Source organism: Microcaecilia unicolor, chromosome 2 (assembly GCF_901765095.1).
Source record: "Microcaecilia unicolor chromosome 2, aMicUni1.1, whole genome shotgun sequence".
Lineage (NCBI taxonomy): Eukaryota > Metazoa > Chordata > Amphibia > Gymnophiona > Siphonopidae > Microcaecilia > Microcaecilia unicolor.
In genome coordinates, this window is record NC_044032.1 from 318,984 (window position 1) to 336,299 (window position 17,316).

At 39.9% G+C, this 17,316-nt stretch overlaps 1 long non-coding RNA gene across 1 annotated transcript; it reads left to right on the forward strand.

Moving 5' to 3' along the window:
* The first annotated feature begins 1,544 nt into the window (after positions 1-1,544).
* Positions 1,545-6,835, forward strand: LOC115462746. Its single transcript, XR_003940948.1, has 3 exons — positions 1,545-1,643; positions 5,484-5,573; positions 6,763-6,835. It is a non-coding gene; the product is annotated as an uncharacterized LOC115462746 (long non-coding RNA).
* Positions 6,836-17,316: the final 10,481 nt, after the last annotated feature.

Genomic DNA, 17,316 nt, shown 5'->3' on the forward strand with positions numbered 1-17,316 from the left:
TAATAAATAAGCTTGCAAAGCAGCACTATGTACATTCTTAACTAACCTGTTAAGGTAATTTAATTCAGCAAGTCTTAGACCTGCTGTTAGGTCTCAAAGCATCAGTTAACTAATCATTCTTCCCATTACTTTATGGCTATTGACCATTAGATGAGTTGTAACTGCTTCCCTTAGATATCTGGTTAGTTTAACTACAGTCTTCATGAGCTGGTTAAATCCAGTTAAACTATCACCACTTAGAGCTTGAAAAGCAACCACCCCCCCCCCCCCCCCCCCCCCCCCCAGAAATGAGGCATCGCAGACTGTGTTTTGCTGGTTACCCTACTCAGGAACTAGTGATGACGCTGTACAAGTCAACTGGTCTTTGGTGTTCTCGGCCCCTGTTTCCTCCTACATAAGTAACAGATTTCCTGTGCACTCAGGCTGTATCTTCATCTCCCCCAGAGAGATCATCACCCAGAGAGACAGGAATTTGCAATGGCTGAGACAGTCACTTATTCTGATCTAAGGTTTGGAAAGGGAAAAAGACCCAAATCTTCCCAATCTCATTCCAAAGGTAAAGTCCCTCAGATGTTGGCTGGAAAATAACAGGACTGATGAATTTCTCACCTCCGTACACAGCTCATGGCTTTTAAATGTGTTTAATTATTTGGAAGGTTCTTCGGTGTTACAAAGGAATGAGAAGGTCACCAACGATGTTATAAGACTGCATGAAGTATCAAAGGAGAACGTGAACCCTGAATCTGCAATGACTACAACAAGACAGAAAGGTAATATTTACCATTCAACTGCAATAGAAACAATTTGTTGCATAGAAATATCAATTAAATGATGTTTTGGGCCAATTTGAAGCAAACAAATTGGGTAAAACAATGGTAATTGATATGTGTTGTCTAAATGAAAAGGATAGAGCTTTACATTTCTTGAGATTAATTTGAGACATTTTACATATGCAGCTAACTCAGGTGACAATCATTGCTACTGTATAACACCATCAGATAGATAAGACAAAAATACCAGTGAATAATCTTTATTTCCTACAGAGGGTAACACAATAGGATAGAAGGCATAGAAATGTCTGGGGATGGACTTTATTCCCTCAATCTGTCATAAAGTGAGATAGAAGGATAGAAATGACCAGGGATAGACTTTATTCTAGATAGAAAAGCCTGGGGATGCACTTTATTCCCTGCAGTGTGTGATACATTGAGACAGAAGGGATAGAAATGTCTGGGGATGTAGCCTAGGTTATAAAATCAATACTTAGATGTTTAAGTTTCAGGTCGTACACATTCAAAGTTCTGAGTGATGTCAGATTATTTATTTATTTATTTATTTACTTATTTTGTAAAATGATTCCTTCTGCCTGGTAGGAAACATAACAGACCTCTTTTTTTCTGTGGACTTAGTGGTGTTTTACAAAAGGCTCCACTTTGTGAATGTTTAGAATTGGTCGTTTCTTTTCCTATCTAGTCATCTATGCAAAATATCTCTTTAAATCTGATTACTTACGAATAATTCTCCATTCTTTCTCCTAGCTTTGCTCCAGCGATGTGAATCTCATCACTGGTTCTACATCTCACTTTTTCTACTGATCCTGTGTCTTCTTTTTCTTATTATGGCTGTAACCCTGGGGTCTTTTTGTAAGTACTACTACTTAACATTTCTAAAGCGCTACTAGGGTTACGCAGCGCTGTACAATTTACATAAAGGGACAGTCCCTGCTCAAAAGAGCTTACAATCTAGTAGACAAGTGAACGGTCAAATTGGGGCAGTTTGGAGTTACTGAACGGTAAGAGTTAGGTGCCGAATGCAGCAATGAAGAGGTGTATAATACACAATTCTTGTAAGTATAATACACAATTCTTATGTTACAATCACATCTAGCCCATAACATATTCCTGGGAGAAGGTCTCTGTATCTCCATTCTCCCATGTTCTAACCGCATCTAACCCATAACATTATTCTGGTAGGGGTTCTCTATAAATATAATACACCATTCTCCTGCATTATTATCACATCTAACCCATAACATAATGTATTTCTCTTTCTTTTTGTCCTATGTTGTACTTTTGGTGGAGTCTAGTCTCAGCAGTCATGTTACTGGCACATCCATGAACTCTAAATATAGAAATTAAAGAGATAATAAACAACAGCAGCGCCTGCTTCCTGAGGAAAAAGGCCTCGAGAAGCCCCCAGCCTAAACGTGGTTTCGGGGACTGGACTTCATCATCATTGGCAAAAAAACCTGTTTTCTATAGCTTGTCTATCGACATAAATTTAATTGGTAAAGTTACTTAGCTTTCATAACTGTCTTGCTTGTGCGGGTCTGCTTCACACCACGGCCACAACCTACATCCATGAACCCTTCCATATTCCTGAAAATAAATAGAAAGAGAAAGAGAAAGAGTAGAGACAAGTGTCAGCTCGAGATAGAGCAGATCAAACTCTTTAATAGTTACCTCTTTCCCCTCTATCTGGTCCTTTATGTCTCGAGTTCAGTTGTTCACCTCTTTCTCCACACAGTACTGACAGGAAGTGCAGACAGTCACTTCCTTTATGTAGAATTTGATGGTCAATAGCTCTGTTAATGCTCAATTGTTATTTTTTCACTAGCATTCAGGCTAATATTTTACAATGCAAACTAACAACTGTGACCACTTTTTAGATCCTTCTAGGTTATCAATAGAAATCAAACAAAATAAAACATGGAAAATAAGATGATACCTTTTTTATTGGACATAACTTAATACATTTCTTGATTAGCTTTCGAAGGTTGCCCTTCTTCATCAGATCGGAAATAAGTAAATGTGGTAGCTGATAGTATATATAAATGAAACATCCAAGCATTTCTTTGACAGTCTATCAGGGTGGGAGGGTGGGGGTGGGTAGGAGGTATGCATGGGGACATCAAAGCATTTCATTATTAGTCTAACAGGATGGGTGTGGGTAGGTGGTGGAGGGTGATAAACAGAGAAATACAACTTTATGGTTTATAATGGGCTAGAAAACCCAGATCCTTGTTAAGTCCTGTCTGTTGGGTGTCAAAATATTCAACCATTCTGACTTCAAAGGTCTTACATTCCTGTATTGTTTTAAAGTTACCTTTCCGGATTCTTACTATGAAATCACTGGTGCAGTGTCCTGGTCATGTAAAGTGCTGGCCCATCGGGGTGGGAACCTGACTGGCACCGGCTATCTTCATGTGATGTCTGTGCAGATTAAATCTTGTCTTAAGCATCTGACCTGTTTCTCCAATATAGCATCCTTCATTATATTTTTTATACTGAATGATATATACCACATTGGAAGATGAGCATGTGAAAGATTCCTTTATGTTGAATATTTTTCCTTTGTGAATGACTGTGGAGTCCTGTGAAATGTTTTGGCATAGCTTGCAGCTGGATATATTACAAGGAAATGTGCCCTTCTTTTCCTTTTCAGTCTGTGTTGGGAGTATACTTCTGATTAGCTTATGTTTTAAGTTGGGTGGCTGTCGGAAGGCCAGCAATGGTGGGGATGGGAATATCTCTTTCAGTAATTCATCCTCCTGGAGTATAGGGTGTAGATCTCTTATGATTTTCCTCAGTTTTTCCAGCTCTGGATTGTATGTCACTACAAGGGGGATTCTGTCTGTGGCTTTTTTTTTCCTTGTACTGCAGCAGATTTTCCCTGGGTGTTTTGAGGGAGGAGGCAATATTCTTGGAGATTATTTTGGGATTGTAGCCTTTCTGTTTGAAGGATGCAGTCAGGGTTTCAAGGTGTCTGTCTCTATCCCCTGGGTCCGAGCAGATATGGTGGTATCTTGTGGCTTGGCTGTAAATAATGGATCTTTTTGTATGTGAAGAATGGAAGCTGGAGTTGTGGAGGTAGCTGCATCTGTCTGTGGGTTTCTTGTATATAGATGTTTGTATACAGCCATCACTGATTGAGACTGTGGTGTCCAAAATTTACTTTTTCTGGGGAGTAGTCAATTTTATTTATTTATTTATTTATTTATTTATTTATTGCATTTGTATCCCACATTTTCCCACCTCTTTGCAGGCTCAATGTGGCTTACAATACATCGTGAATAGTGGAAGCATATAAGAAGATATACAATTAGTATTATAAAAGGATCTTGGGTAACATGATAATGATAAAACATAATAGTAGTTTAACACGCGAACATGATAATGATGAGACAAACTGGTAGATTAACAAGCTAGTATTGTAAGGCATTTCTGGATTGTTGTGTTGGGAGTTCATGTTTGTTGGTCTTTGGGGTATGCCTTGTTGAAGAGATGGGTCTTCAGTAGTTTGTGGAAGTTAGTTAGTTCGTAGAGCGTCTTTAGGTTGCGCGGCAGCGCGTTCCAGAATTTTGTGCTCAGGTAGGAAAAAGTTGACGCATGCGTTGACTTGTATTTTAGACTTTTGCAGTTGTTGTAGGATGGTATGTATTGAAGGAATAGTAAAATTGTTTCAGAGTTTCTTCCCCGTCCAAATCATAAAAATGTCATCGATGTATCGGTAGTATTTCAGAGGTTTGGTCTGGTATGTGTTCAGAAATGTCTCTTCCAGCTCAGCCATAAAAAGGTTGGCATATTGGGGTGCTGTCCTGGTGCCCATCGCAGTGCCCATTATTTGTAGATAGATATCATTGTTAAAGCGGAAGTAGTTGTGAGTTAAAATAAATTTGATTAATTTTGTAATAGTTTCTGGTGAATATTGATGGTCCAGTGTGGATTTTTTTTAGGAGTCTTCCACATGCAGCTATGCCATCCGCATGTGGAATATTGCTGTATAGTGATTCTACATCCATCGTGACCAGAAGGGTGTTTGGTGGTAATTGCTTGATATTTTTCAATTTATTCAGAAAGTCTGTGGTGTCTTGTATGAAGCTGTTAATTTTGTGTACGAGAGGTTTCAGAATTCCCTCTATGAATCCAGATATTTCTTCCGTGAGTGTGCCAATACCTGATATGATTGGTCTGCCAGGGTTTCCAGGTTTGTGGATTTTGGGTAGCATGTAGAATGTGCCCACAGCAGGCTGGTTTGGTATGAGTTTCTTCAGATGAGGCTGCGCTTGTGTAGGAAATGTTTTGCTAAGGTCTTTTAGCTGTTTTGTGTAATCCTGTGTGGGGTCCTCAGTTAGTTTCCTGTAGTATTTATTGTCTGAGAGCTGTCTGTGCCCCTCTTCAATGTATTTTTGTATGTCCATAATTACCACTGCGCCTCCTTTGTCTGCGGGTTTGATGATAATGCTTCATTAGTTTGTAGAGTTCTTATGGCCGCTCCACAAATCATCCTTTTACAAATCATTGTGTTAGTGATTCACATGTTAAATACACACAATGTTATCATGCAGACAAAAAAAATAGCATGCTAAAGATATTTTTAGCGTGAAGTTAGATGTCTGTTTGATTTGTATCTGTCTCTTTGAATGCCAGGCTTTATTTTATGTGATATAATAGTAAGTTTTTGTTTTCCTTTCTCTTCAACAGATCACAAGTGTCTGAATAAACCATCAAACCAAACAGGACTGAATTTACCAGACAAGCTGGAGAAGCTACAGACAGGGGAGATCAACAGAGGTAAATGTATTTTTATCTAATCGGGACAATTTCCAGAGCTATTTATGTGGGCAAAAAGAATTTTATCTTCCTTAATTCCATGTCTGGAACCTTCCATCCACCAACAAAGTCAAATGTTCCCAGAGTTGGTCTCAGTTATTTTTTTTTCTTTTTTGTTTCATCATCCAAGTTAGTCCCAGGTCATTATTTCACATGGGGTGGAGGAGTAGCCTAGTGGTTAGAGCACCAGTCTTGACATCCTAACATGCCTGGTTCAAATCTCACTGTTGCTCTTTGTGATTACCTCAGGTACCAACTTTGATCATGAGCCCTACAGGGACAGAAAAAATACCCAGTGTACCTGAATATAACTCACCTTTAGCTGCCACTGAAAAATGTGTGAGCAAAATCCAAATATATCTTCCTCCCAATATAGAACCCAGAGCAGTCAGAATATCTTTTAAACAAAGGGCCCTTTTACTAAGCTGTGTAAGCGTCTACACGCACCCAACATGCGCCAAAATGGAGTTACCACCCGGCTACTGTGTGGCTGTTGAGGTAATTTCATTTTTAGCATGCATTCCATACGTGTGTCCAAAATATAATTTTTATTTTTGGAGTCGTGTATTAGGCGCACGCCAAGTGACATTTGACATTCGTAGGCCATTACTGCCTCGTTACCGCATGAGACTTTACCAATAGGTCAATGGGTGGCAGTAAGTTGTCAGACCCCAAATGGACGCGCAGCAATTTTCATTTTGCCACATATCCATTTAAAAAATAAAAAAAAAAGGTGTTTCCTTACAGGTGCGCTGAAAAATGATTCTGCGTGTGCCCAAAACACGCGTCTACACTAGCATAGGCCATTTTTCAGCAGGTCTTTGTAAAACTGCCCCTAAATAAATAAGTCTGGATATTCAACAGCAGTATCTGGTAAGTGGCTGCCACTGAATATCCAGATAAGGTAGTGGGGCTGGAGTTGCTCCTAACCCACATAAGAACCTTTGAATATCAACCCCTATCGGCTCTTTGGGGGTAAGAATTCCAAGGCGCCAACTCAATTGTGTGGTTAAGAATTTACCACTTGATCAGCTTGAGATTCCCATCTGGACTCAAGAGATTCTACCTGTAGGAACAGAAGCCCCTCACTCTGGTGATCTCAATCTCATTAGTGTAACTTGAGTCAGTTCATGCTCTGTCGTACACACAGGTCAGGAGTACGAGTTCTGTCCAGAGGAATGGAGACCCTGGAAAGGAAAGTGTTACTTTGTATCTGAGGAGAAAAAAGACTGGAGCTCCAGCATGCTGGACTGTGTTTCCAGAGACTCTCACCTGGCTGTGGTCAAGAACTCAACAGATCTGGTAAAAGTGAATCTATTTAATGTTTCTCACTATAGACACTACATGTGATATGTTCTATGCAGAAGGAGATATACAGTTATGTGTGAGAATCAGAACTCAGGAGTTCCAATCCCTGCTCTGGTATCACTTGGTGAGACCTTGGGGAAATAGCTCTTCCTTTCATCAACCTTTTGTAACTGACAATTCACATTAACATGATTCCTTCTCCCCATCCCATTCAGAGGTTGTCAGGATCCTTTTGCTGTTAAGCAAGATTTATCATTTATCTTATCATTTATTCATTTCATATATCACCTACCTCACAAGCAAATCGAGGCAGTTTACATTTACTCAAATGCAAGAAATAGAAAAAGAACGCCATTGATAAATTAGGAAAGGACAAGCACACAAAACATATACCCCCATAGTGCAGTGGTCTAAAACCTTTCATACCAGTTCTACAAAAGCATAAAAGCTAAATAATCCAAACCTAAAGGCAATCTCCCACCACAGGAACAGACTACCATCAAGTCCCAAAAGCAAGTTCAAAAAGGTGCTTCGCAAAAGGAAAGATAAGGAGTGTCCTGCCAGAGATTTTGTGGAAGGGAGTTCCATAATGTAGTTGCAAGAAAAAAGAAAGACGCATCCTTGTAAACTCTCACCTGACCCTAGTGAGACTGGGAATGACCAACCTGTTTAAGAGATTGCAGGGTGCGTACGGGAGTGTATGATATTATCAAAGATGACAAATAGGCTGGCGTACTGGAGTATAATACGTTAAAATGCCGAAGTAGGAATCTTGAATTTAACATTACTCAATGAGGAACCAATGTAAGCAGCATAGAAGAGGTGAAACATGGTCAAAACGATCTGCCTTGCAGAAACTCGCACTGCTGTATTCTGCAAGGTTTGAAGTCTTTTAAAATTTGATTTGGAAATACCAGCATAGACAATATTGCAATAGTCATATCTGGAGTGCTCAAAAGCAAACATAAGAGTACAGAGTGAGTCATGGAGGGGCATTTTCAAGATGACGTCTGTCCGACTATGGACATTTTGCAAAAAAATGTCCATAGTCTGAATAGGGAAGAAGATCATTTTCATACAGAAAAAATGGTTTTTTTGAAAATACTGTTTCTAACAAGGTTTTGTGCTTTAGACGTTTTGTTTTTTAGTCCATTTTCGGAAAAAAAAGTACAAAATGCACAAAATCGATCCATTGGGCTATAGGAGGAGCCAGTATTTTTTAGTAGATTGGTCCCCCAGACATCCCAGGAAAGCAATAGGGCACTCTAGCGGGGCACTGCAGTGGACTTCATAAAGTCTTCCCAGGTACACATCTCACCATTGCTCCCTTATCTTGTCTTTTGAGCCACCCAATACTCCCAACTGTACACCACTACCATATCTCTTACGGGTGAAGGGGGCACCTACATGTGGATACAGTGGGTTTCTGGTGAGTTTTGGAGGGCTCACAGTTTCCTCCACAAGTGTAACAGATAGGGGGAGGTATGGGCCTGGATTCACCTGTCTGCTGTGCACTGCACCCATCACTAAATTACTCCAGGGACCTGTATGCTACTCTGATGGACCAGAGTATAACATCTGAGGGGTGGCATAGATGCCGACAAGTAATGTTTTTAATCACATTTTTTGGAGGGGGGGAGGTGTGAGTGGGTTAGTGACCACTGGGAGAGTAAGGGGAGGTCATCCCTGATTCCTTCCAGTGGTCATGTGGTCATTTAGGGCACCTTTTTATGCCTTATTTGTTATAAATAAACCATCAACCACCCAGCTGTACTTATTTCAGTCTATTTATAACATCACTTGAAATTTTATTCATAGAAAATATTTTTCCTCTTTCATAAGAATTCTTAAAACACGCTTTACAGCTTCAATTTTTATCACTTACATATCTTCCAATCAAGTTTACATAAAGTGCAATACACGGATGCCTCCACCTACATGTGGCATGTTTCGCAATTCGCTGCCTCAGGGTTATGGTCCGAAAATTAAGCTAAAGAATAAAACATTCAATCGATCTACATTATAACTCTCAGTGGTCAGAAGACAGTAACAAAAGATATATCACATACCTTAAACACAGAACAGTTTTACTCCACATTGCATCGGTGTCTGCCATCTTTTGTGCTTATTCCATCCATGCACAGTGTCTCATTTAAATAGAAGTACACGGCTCAGAACGTCAGTAACATCAAACCCCACCCTCTAATGTCATTACCAAATCAATTTCCAGATTTAAACCTCCAGGGGTCATGGTTCCTAGTGTATAGATCCACCATTGCTCTTGTGTTGGTGTAGGCACGTCCAAAACACACGCCTACACCAACGCAGGCCATTAGAGAAAAGTCAGTAACATCAAACCCCATCCTCTAATGTCATTACGTTTCCTTACATTGCTGCTACCCAATCAATTTCCAGATTTAAACCTCCAGGGGTCATGGTTCCTAGTGTATAGATCCACCATTGCTCTTGCATTGGTGTAGGTGTGTCCAAAACATGCGCCTACACCAACGCAAGCCATTAGAGGCTCAGAACGTCAGTAACATCAAACCCCACCCAATCAATTTCCAGATTTAAACCTCCAGGGGTCATGGTTCCTAGTGTATAGATCCACCATTGCTCTTTGTAGCTAAGGAGGCTGTGAATATTGCCCCCTTCTCTCCCCAATTGGATCTGATCAATGACTCTCCACTTAATATCTAGCCAATCATGTTGCTTGATCAGCCAATGATTTACAATGGGAGCTGTTAAGGCTATACTTCACAAGTCTCGCTGATTTGCCCACATTGGCCATGGCCAATCAAATCCTCCTGATTATGTAGATATTTTATACGTTTACAAGACAGCATTTCCCCAATAGTTTTACCCCTACGATAGGCAATTAATGGTCTCTCCTGCAATAACGGATGAATCTGTAAACAGTCCAATATTTATGGATCAATGATGTAACCCTTTGGAGTTGCTCACTGTGAAATTTAGGAACACATGTTACAGAACAGGGTGTAGAGCAGATCCTTGTGTATCTCCTAATTACTTCTAATTAAGTGCTTGTTAATGGCAATTATTGATAGCACCTAATTAGGTAATTAGCTTACGTGTGGGTCTATGATCTGCATCCAAATTTGCACTTCCAACTTTGAGCAACTTACGTAGAATTTGGTGGATTGTGCCAGTGCAGTCTCCCCAGATTTTCAGCAGCAGCAGTATTCGGATATAAAAAGCTTTAAATATTATTGGGTCCATAAACTAAGATGAACCAAAACTTAGCTGAAAATAGTGTGCAAGTATAGGAGCATACAATTCAGGAGCTTGGCTTTTTTTTTTTTTTAAATGCCAGGCTCAAAGATTCATTGAATTGTTTTCTTATTTCAAGGGTTTGATGTGTAGCTCAACCAAAGATCAATACTGGATTGGTTTAAACTACGTTGGTAACACATGGACGTGGTACGATGGTACAAAGTCAAGGTAAGTTCACCAAAAATTGCAATGATAAACTCTGTTATCATTTTGGAGGAAAAGCTTGAAGCACCAGACATTTATTTATTTATTTATTTCTTACATTTGTATCCTGCGCTTTCCCACACATTGCAGCTTCAATGCGGCTTACATAGTAATTTGAAATACAAAGTCTTATAAGGAGAGAAAAATTTCAAACTGTAATAAAACATAGTAATGGTGAAGCTTAATAATGTATGATTAGGATAAGGGAAGGTAAACAGGATAGGATAGGATAGGTTGGGGGAAATGGGGTAAGGAGGGATATGGTAAAGGAGAGATGGAGAAGAAAAATTTGGAATGAGTAAAGGGAGAATGGGGAAGTGGGGTAGGTATAACCAATGATGAGGTCGTTATCAGTGTCAGGACAGATTTGGAGTGTAGGCTAATAAGATTAAGTTGGGTCATTTACAGTTCAAGATCACTCAAGAATTCGCCATTTTGTTTAACCACTTCAAGCGCTTAATTCTTGATCCTGGATGGATGTGTGATGGTTCCCAGGAGATCTTTACCTGTTAATGGTTTGTGGTTTCTTCAGCCTCTGGAGCTGTGAAGTGGTCCTAGTCATCACCTTAGAGCCTGACCAACCCAGGGCCCCTTTTACTAAGATGCGTAGGTACCTACACACCCCCAATGTGTATCAATTTGGAATTACCGCCTGGCTACTGCGTGGCCAGGGTGGTAATTTCATTTTATATGTGCGTCCACTACACACACCAGAAAACAATTTTTATTTTCCCGCATACGGCGCTAACCTGGCAGTCAGAATCTTTCTACACACGATGACCATTAACACCCGGTTAACACGTAAGATCTTACTGCTAAGTGAATGGGTGGCGGTAAGATCTCGGACCCAAAATGGATTCACGCCAATTTTCATTTCGCCGCACGTCCATTTTCTGCCAAAAGTTTTAAAAAGGCATTTTTTACAGGTGCACTGAAAAATAAATCTGCGTGCATCCAAAACATGCGCCTATACCAACGCAGGCCATTTTTTGGTTCACCTTAGTAATAGGACCCCATCATTTTTTACGTGTTCTTCCCCAAGTATGTGGTAAACTTCTCCTACTTTTCATGATTTATTTATTTATTTGTTGCATTTGTAGCCCACATTTTTCCACCTATTTGCAGACTCAATGTGGCTTACAATAATATATCATAACATGCGCCAATCAAGATTAGATAAACAATTGGTTACATAAAGAGCAAGTGAAACATAATGGATATATTCAATTCAATAAATCAGAAGGCAGACAGATTATCAAGTAATTGGTGATGTGTTGGAATTCCTATTATTGATTATTATGGTAAGTCTTGTTATAAAGGAAAGTCTTTAAAGATTTTCGAAAGTTGATGAGGTCATGAATATTTTTCAGATCCAGTGGTAATGCATTCCACAGTTGCATGCCAATGTAAGAAAAACAGGACGCGTGTTCTAGTTTATACTTTAGACCTTTGCAGCTGGGGTAGTGAAGTCCCAAGAATGTGCGTGCTGATCTTTTGGCGTTCCTGGGAGGTAAATCAATGAGGTCTGATGTAAGCTGGAGCATTTCCATGAATGATTTTATGAACCAGAGTGCAAACTTTGAACACAGAGCGTTCCTTAACTGGGAGCCAATGGAGCTTCTCTCTTAGGGGTGAAGATGTGGAGGGGCATTTTTGAAAAAATATCCAAGTAGGAAGTGGGACGTCCCGCTCCTAACATCTAAAAAAAAAAAAAAAAACTGAAAAAATGTTAGGGTTTCCTGTTCAAAAATATGTGAGAACCTCCTAGATAAACAGCCATTTTCCAAAATAAAATGTCCAAATTATGAGGGCCAAAAAAACAAGGGACAAGGATGCCTGTCTGGCAGCATTTGTACAACAATGACCACACAGATGTCCATGCAGAGCAGAGGGACAACCTAGTCATCATCCAGGGACCCAGGTTCATTTCCACTGTAACTCTATTATTTTAACGATGAGCCCTCCAGAGACAGGAACCTAACTACTGTACCTGAATATGCATTACCATCTAATATTTAGGTACCAGTAAGTATATCTCTGGTTCTGGAGGCCTCAGAATTTAAAGGTTTTAAAAAAGAGAGAGTTAAAGTGGGATTTGAACTTGAGTCCTATTCTTTAGCAGAGTCCACTGCACTGACCACTAGCCTACCCTTCAAACCTGTTGTGTCCAGAATGCCCACAATACCTGATATTGTCAGCTAGTCTAGTTTCCCTTTCCGGTGTCACTTTCAGGGTTGAGGGAGAGGGACAGTATCCTCTGGGAGATTGATGAGGGATCATACCTTAATCCTTCCAGTGGTCAGTCTACTAAAAATGCTGGCTCCTCCCACGTGCAAATGGCTTGAATATGGGTGATTTAGTTTTCTAAAACTGCTGAAAATCAAAGACGTCCAAATCCAAGGACATCCATGGTATTTTCGAACACAAAGATGGACCTTTTCCCTGCCTCCAAATTCGGATGTTTTACAAAGACGTCCAAATTCCAACTTAGACATTTCTTTTGAAAATGCCCCTCCAAGTATATATAGAAGCTGGCCAAGGGGTTATTGTTAGGGGGAAAGTGGAGGTGCAAGACACAGATGGGGGGAAGGGAGATGCTGGCTACCTATGGGAAGGTAGAGGTGGAAGGGAAATGCTAAAACAATTGGGAGGGTGCAGTATGGCTAAAGGATTATCTAGTGCTTATCAATCATTTCTTGGCAGTAACCCCATGATTGCAGCCAAATAAAATTGTGTGACCTCCCCAGAGTTATAAAATAATGATACACCTATGGAGAGCCCACCCAGGCTGTGACCCCAAACATGGGTTTTGTGGCCCCATTTGGGGTCCTGACCTTCAGTTTAGGAAGCTGACCTAGGGCATCCCAGTACCCTTGGGTCTACACTACGCGGAGATCTTTCAGTTACCTCCTGCACAAACCGCACAGATTTGGGCTTGTGAAATAGTGATAGCCTGGTACTATATATACTTTTTTTGTGGTACTATCCATACAGAAACAAAAAATGTCTAAGTTTTCTAGGTCTCCCAGTGAAACAGTAAGCTGCTATCCAGATACTGTCTTCTGTTGCCAATTAAAAGGTCTCAACTAAATCAAGAGGATTTTTGGATTTAGCTCAGAGTTTTTTCAGTCATGGCTCAAGGCAAGTTACTTTTAGGTGCAGGAACTATACCTCTGTCATCCAAGGCTTACAATATATGGCCCCCTTTTTACAAACCCACGTTAGCGTCCACCAGTGCAATAATGGCGACACAGCCCATTCACTTTGAATGCTCTGTGTCGGCATTGCCATGCGGCAGCAGCTAATGTGGCTTTATAAAAAGGGGCCTAAGTTTGTACTTGAGGCAAATCACAAGGCACACAGTAAGATCTGAACCAGGCTTCCCTTGTTCTACTGATGTAACCAATAGGTTACTTCTCCAAGTCAATACAAAAAGATAAAATAAATCCTCTTTAGACATTCCCCTTTTCTGACTTCTCAATTCACTGGATGATGCTTTTCTATTCATACTCAGCATATCTGCGCAAGAATGAGACAGGTCTGCTCCAAAAATCTTCTGACATAACATTTGTTAAAGAGTTCTCGCTATACCTCGGAGGTTCAAAGTCTCCTGTAATGCAGAATTCACACTCTGGGAGCCTGGACTACTTCTACCAACAAATTTAGGGGTCAAAATTCAAAACAAGTTAATAACCATGCAGGAGAGCCTCTTGCCTGGTTGACCTGCACCAAGCAGGCCCTGCTCTATCCCAATCTCTCACCTCCCCCATCCTTCCACCTCCACTGGACACATCACCTTCTGCTTTTCAGCTCTCTTATCTTTTTGTCTCATCTTCCCCTCCAGTCTTCTACCATCTCCCTTGTTTCCACCTTCTCTCATCTTCCTTTATTCAATCGTTTTTCGTTGTCATTATTCCTTTTCCTCTTTACAAAGTTTTGAAACAGATGATGTAGCAGAGAGCAGGGACATCACTAGAGAATACAGGGCTACTTTCTCTGTGGCTTCCTCTCGAGTCTTTTGTAAAATACCAGACAAAAGTGACTATCCTATAAAAAAATGGGGCTTCACAGCTGTCTGGTTCTGAGATTTTATCTAATGAGCTATGCACTAAGGTTGTAATTATGAAATAATTGGCTGCCTTTTTTTTCACCATAGATCTCCTGAGGTTCGTTATAATTCTACCTGTGCAGTACTGTCTGGTGAAGGACTATTTGACTGGAACTGTGACTATCAGAATCATTGGATCTGTGAGAAACCGGCTGTTTAGCTGCACTTTGATCAAGGTCATAACCTTCCTCTGATATCAGCTAATGATATAAATCACACTGACATCACTAAGAAGAAAATTCAACCGTAGCATCAGAATCTCAGGAGACTGTTCTATGTTAACGGACACCCACACAGCACCATCTCATCTATACGGGTGCTTACAGAATACAGTTTTGCTAGGAATCTGTTGATTTATGTGTGTATGTGCATATAAATGACTGTAATACTGGCATTTATATGTATTCGTGCTGTGTAAGTAAGCAGCAACTTGTATAATTACCCTCCCCCATGTGATCTTACTGTATATACAATTAATAGCTCTGTTTGTCTCTGATTCAAGAAGCTTTATTAACATCATATTTTTACGTTTCCAAAACAATGACATTAAAAATTAAATAAAAATAAATATGCTGAATACTAATAACAGTACAGTAAATTTACGAAGGAGAGTACCCGGGTTGTGGTGGGGATTCATAGTGACAACAACGCCAACACCAGTGGTGGTCCAAGGAATGAGGACAGTTGGTGGTCAGTCAAAATGAAGCTTTATTGAAAACAAAACCAGGCCTGACTCTGCTGAGGGACTCATCAAATTCTTCAATAAAGAATAAATGATGATATCAATACAAAGGTTCCATAGTAGGACAAACTATCCTTGCAAACAATCCCAATGATTGTTCACTCTCATATTAGCAAACAATCAACAAACGGAATGGAGGAATGTTCCAAAGAACGAACAGGAGTCAATTAACTTCTGAAACGTTTATTCTCCTTATAAGATCAAATGAGTCACCTGGACCCGACACGGTCTGTGTTTCAGCTGTTATACCTTCTTCAGGGGTCACAGCTTGGAATGTGTGATCATAGTAACTAGGAGAGAATACTTCATCAGGAGTGTAACGATAAACATAATCCTTGAGTGCAACGAGATGCATGTAGTATCACAGCTATCTATGATGTCTGTAAAACTTTAACCATTAACAAAAAAACTTGTCAGGGCTCATTTCTTGTAAAGGAATGGCTTAGAGAGTAGTCTAGTGGTTAGAGCACTAGGCTGATAATAAAGAAAACCTGATTCAAACCCTGTTGCTGCTCCTGTATCTTGTGATGATCTGTGTATGTTCTCATGATGTTTTATGACAGCTTCTTTTATTTAACTTTGGTGATTTTTTTATGTTTTAAAATTTAGATAATGTCCTGGGATTTGTAGTACAGAATGTTGCTACTCTTTGAGATTCTACATGTAGAGGAGTGTGGTAGCCGTGTTAGTCCACTCTTAAGGTTATCAATAGAAATCAAACAAAATAAAACATGGAAAAGAAAATAAGATGATACCTTTTTTTAATGGACATAACTTAATACATTTCTTGATTAGCTTTCGAAGGTTGCACTTTTTCCGATCTGACAAAGAAGGGCAAATAAGATGATACCTTTTTTATTGGACATAACTTAATACATTTCTTGATTAGCTTTCGACGGTTGCCCTTCTTCCTCAGATCAGGAAGAAGGGCAACCTTCGAAAGCTAATCAAGAAGTGTATTAAGTTATGTCCAATAAAAAAGGTATCATCTTATTTTCTTTTCCATGTTTTATTTTGTTTGATTTCTACAGATTCTACATGGAATCTTGTCACTCTTTAGTATTCCATAATCTTGCTATTCTTTGGGGTTCTACATGGAATGTTGCTACTTTTTGGGAATCTACATGGAATGTTGCTACTCTTTGAGATTCTGCATGGAATCTTGTCACTCTTTAGGATTCCAGAACCTTGCTATTCTTTTATTTTTTTATTTTTATTTTTATTACATTTGTACCCCGCGCTTTCCCACTCATGGTAGGCTCAACATGGAATGTTGCTACTCTGAGATTCTCCATGGAATCTTGTCACTCTTTAGGATTCCAGAATCTTGCTATTCTTTGGGGTTCTACATGGAAAGTTGCCACGATTTGAGATTCTGCATGGAATCTTGTCACTCTTTAGCATTCCAGAATCTTGCTATTCTTTGGGGTTCTACGGGGAATGTTACTACTACTACTACTACTTAGCATTTCTATAGCGCTGCCAGGGTTACGCAGCGCTGTACAAGTTTAAACATGGGGAAGGACAGTCCCTGCTCAAGACAGCTTACAATCTAAAGGTTACAAACTATGTAGTCAGTGTAGGTATCATGAATGGGGAAGGTGGTTAGGCGCCAAAAGCATGTTGCCATGATTTGGGGTTTCTGCCAGGATACTGAGCTAGATGGACCATTGATCTGACTCTTATGCTCTTATGTATGTATATTGAATACGTTTAGTTGGTATATATCAGCACCTAAATCTTTGCGCATCCATTTACACCAACGAACACTTGGCGTAAATCCCTTTGCATAGATTTAGGTGCATTGGGCCATATTCTATAACTATGGGTGTAAATTTCAGAACACCCACGAAATGCCCATTTCCTTGCCAACAGCCTTGCCAATTTTGCCTGCACAGATTAGAAGATTGGCACCCTTCGTTACAGAATACGCTTCACGAGTGGTACGCGTAAATTCTAATCAGAGCCAATTAGTGCTCATTAGTGCCTGTTATCAACGCTCATTAGCTTAAGTTATAGAATCTGCCATCTTAAACCCAGCCAAATCC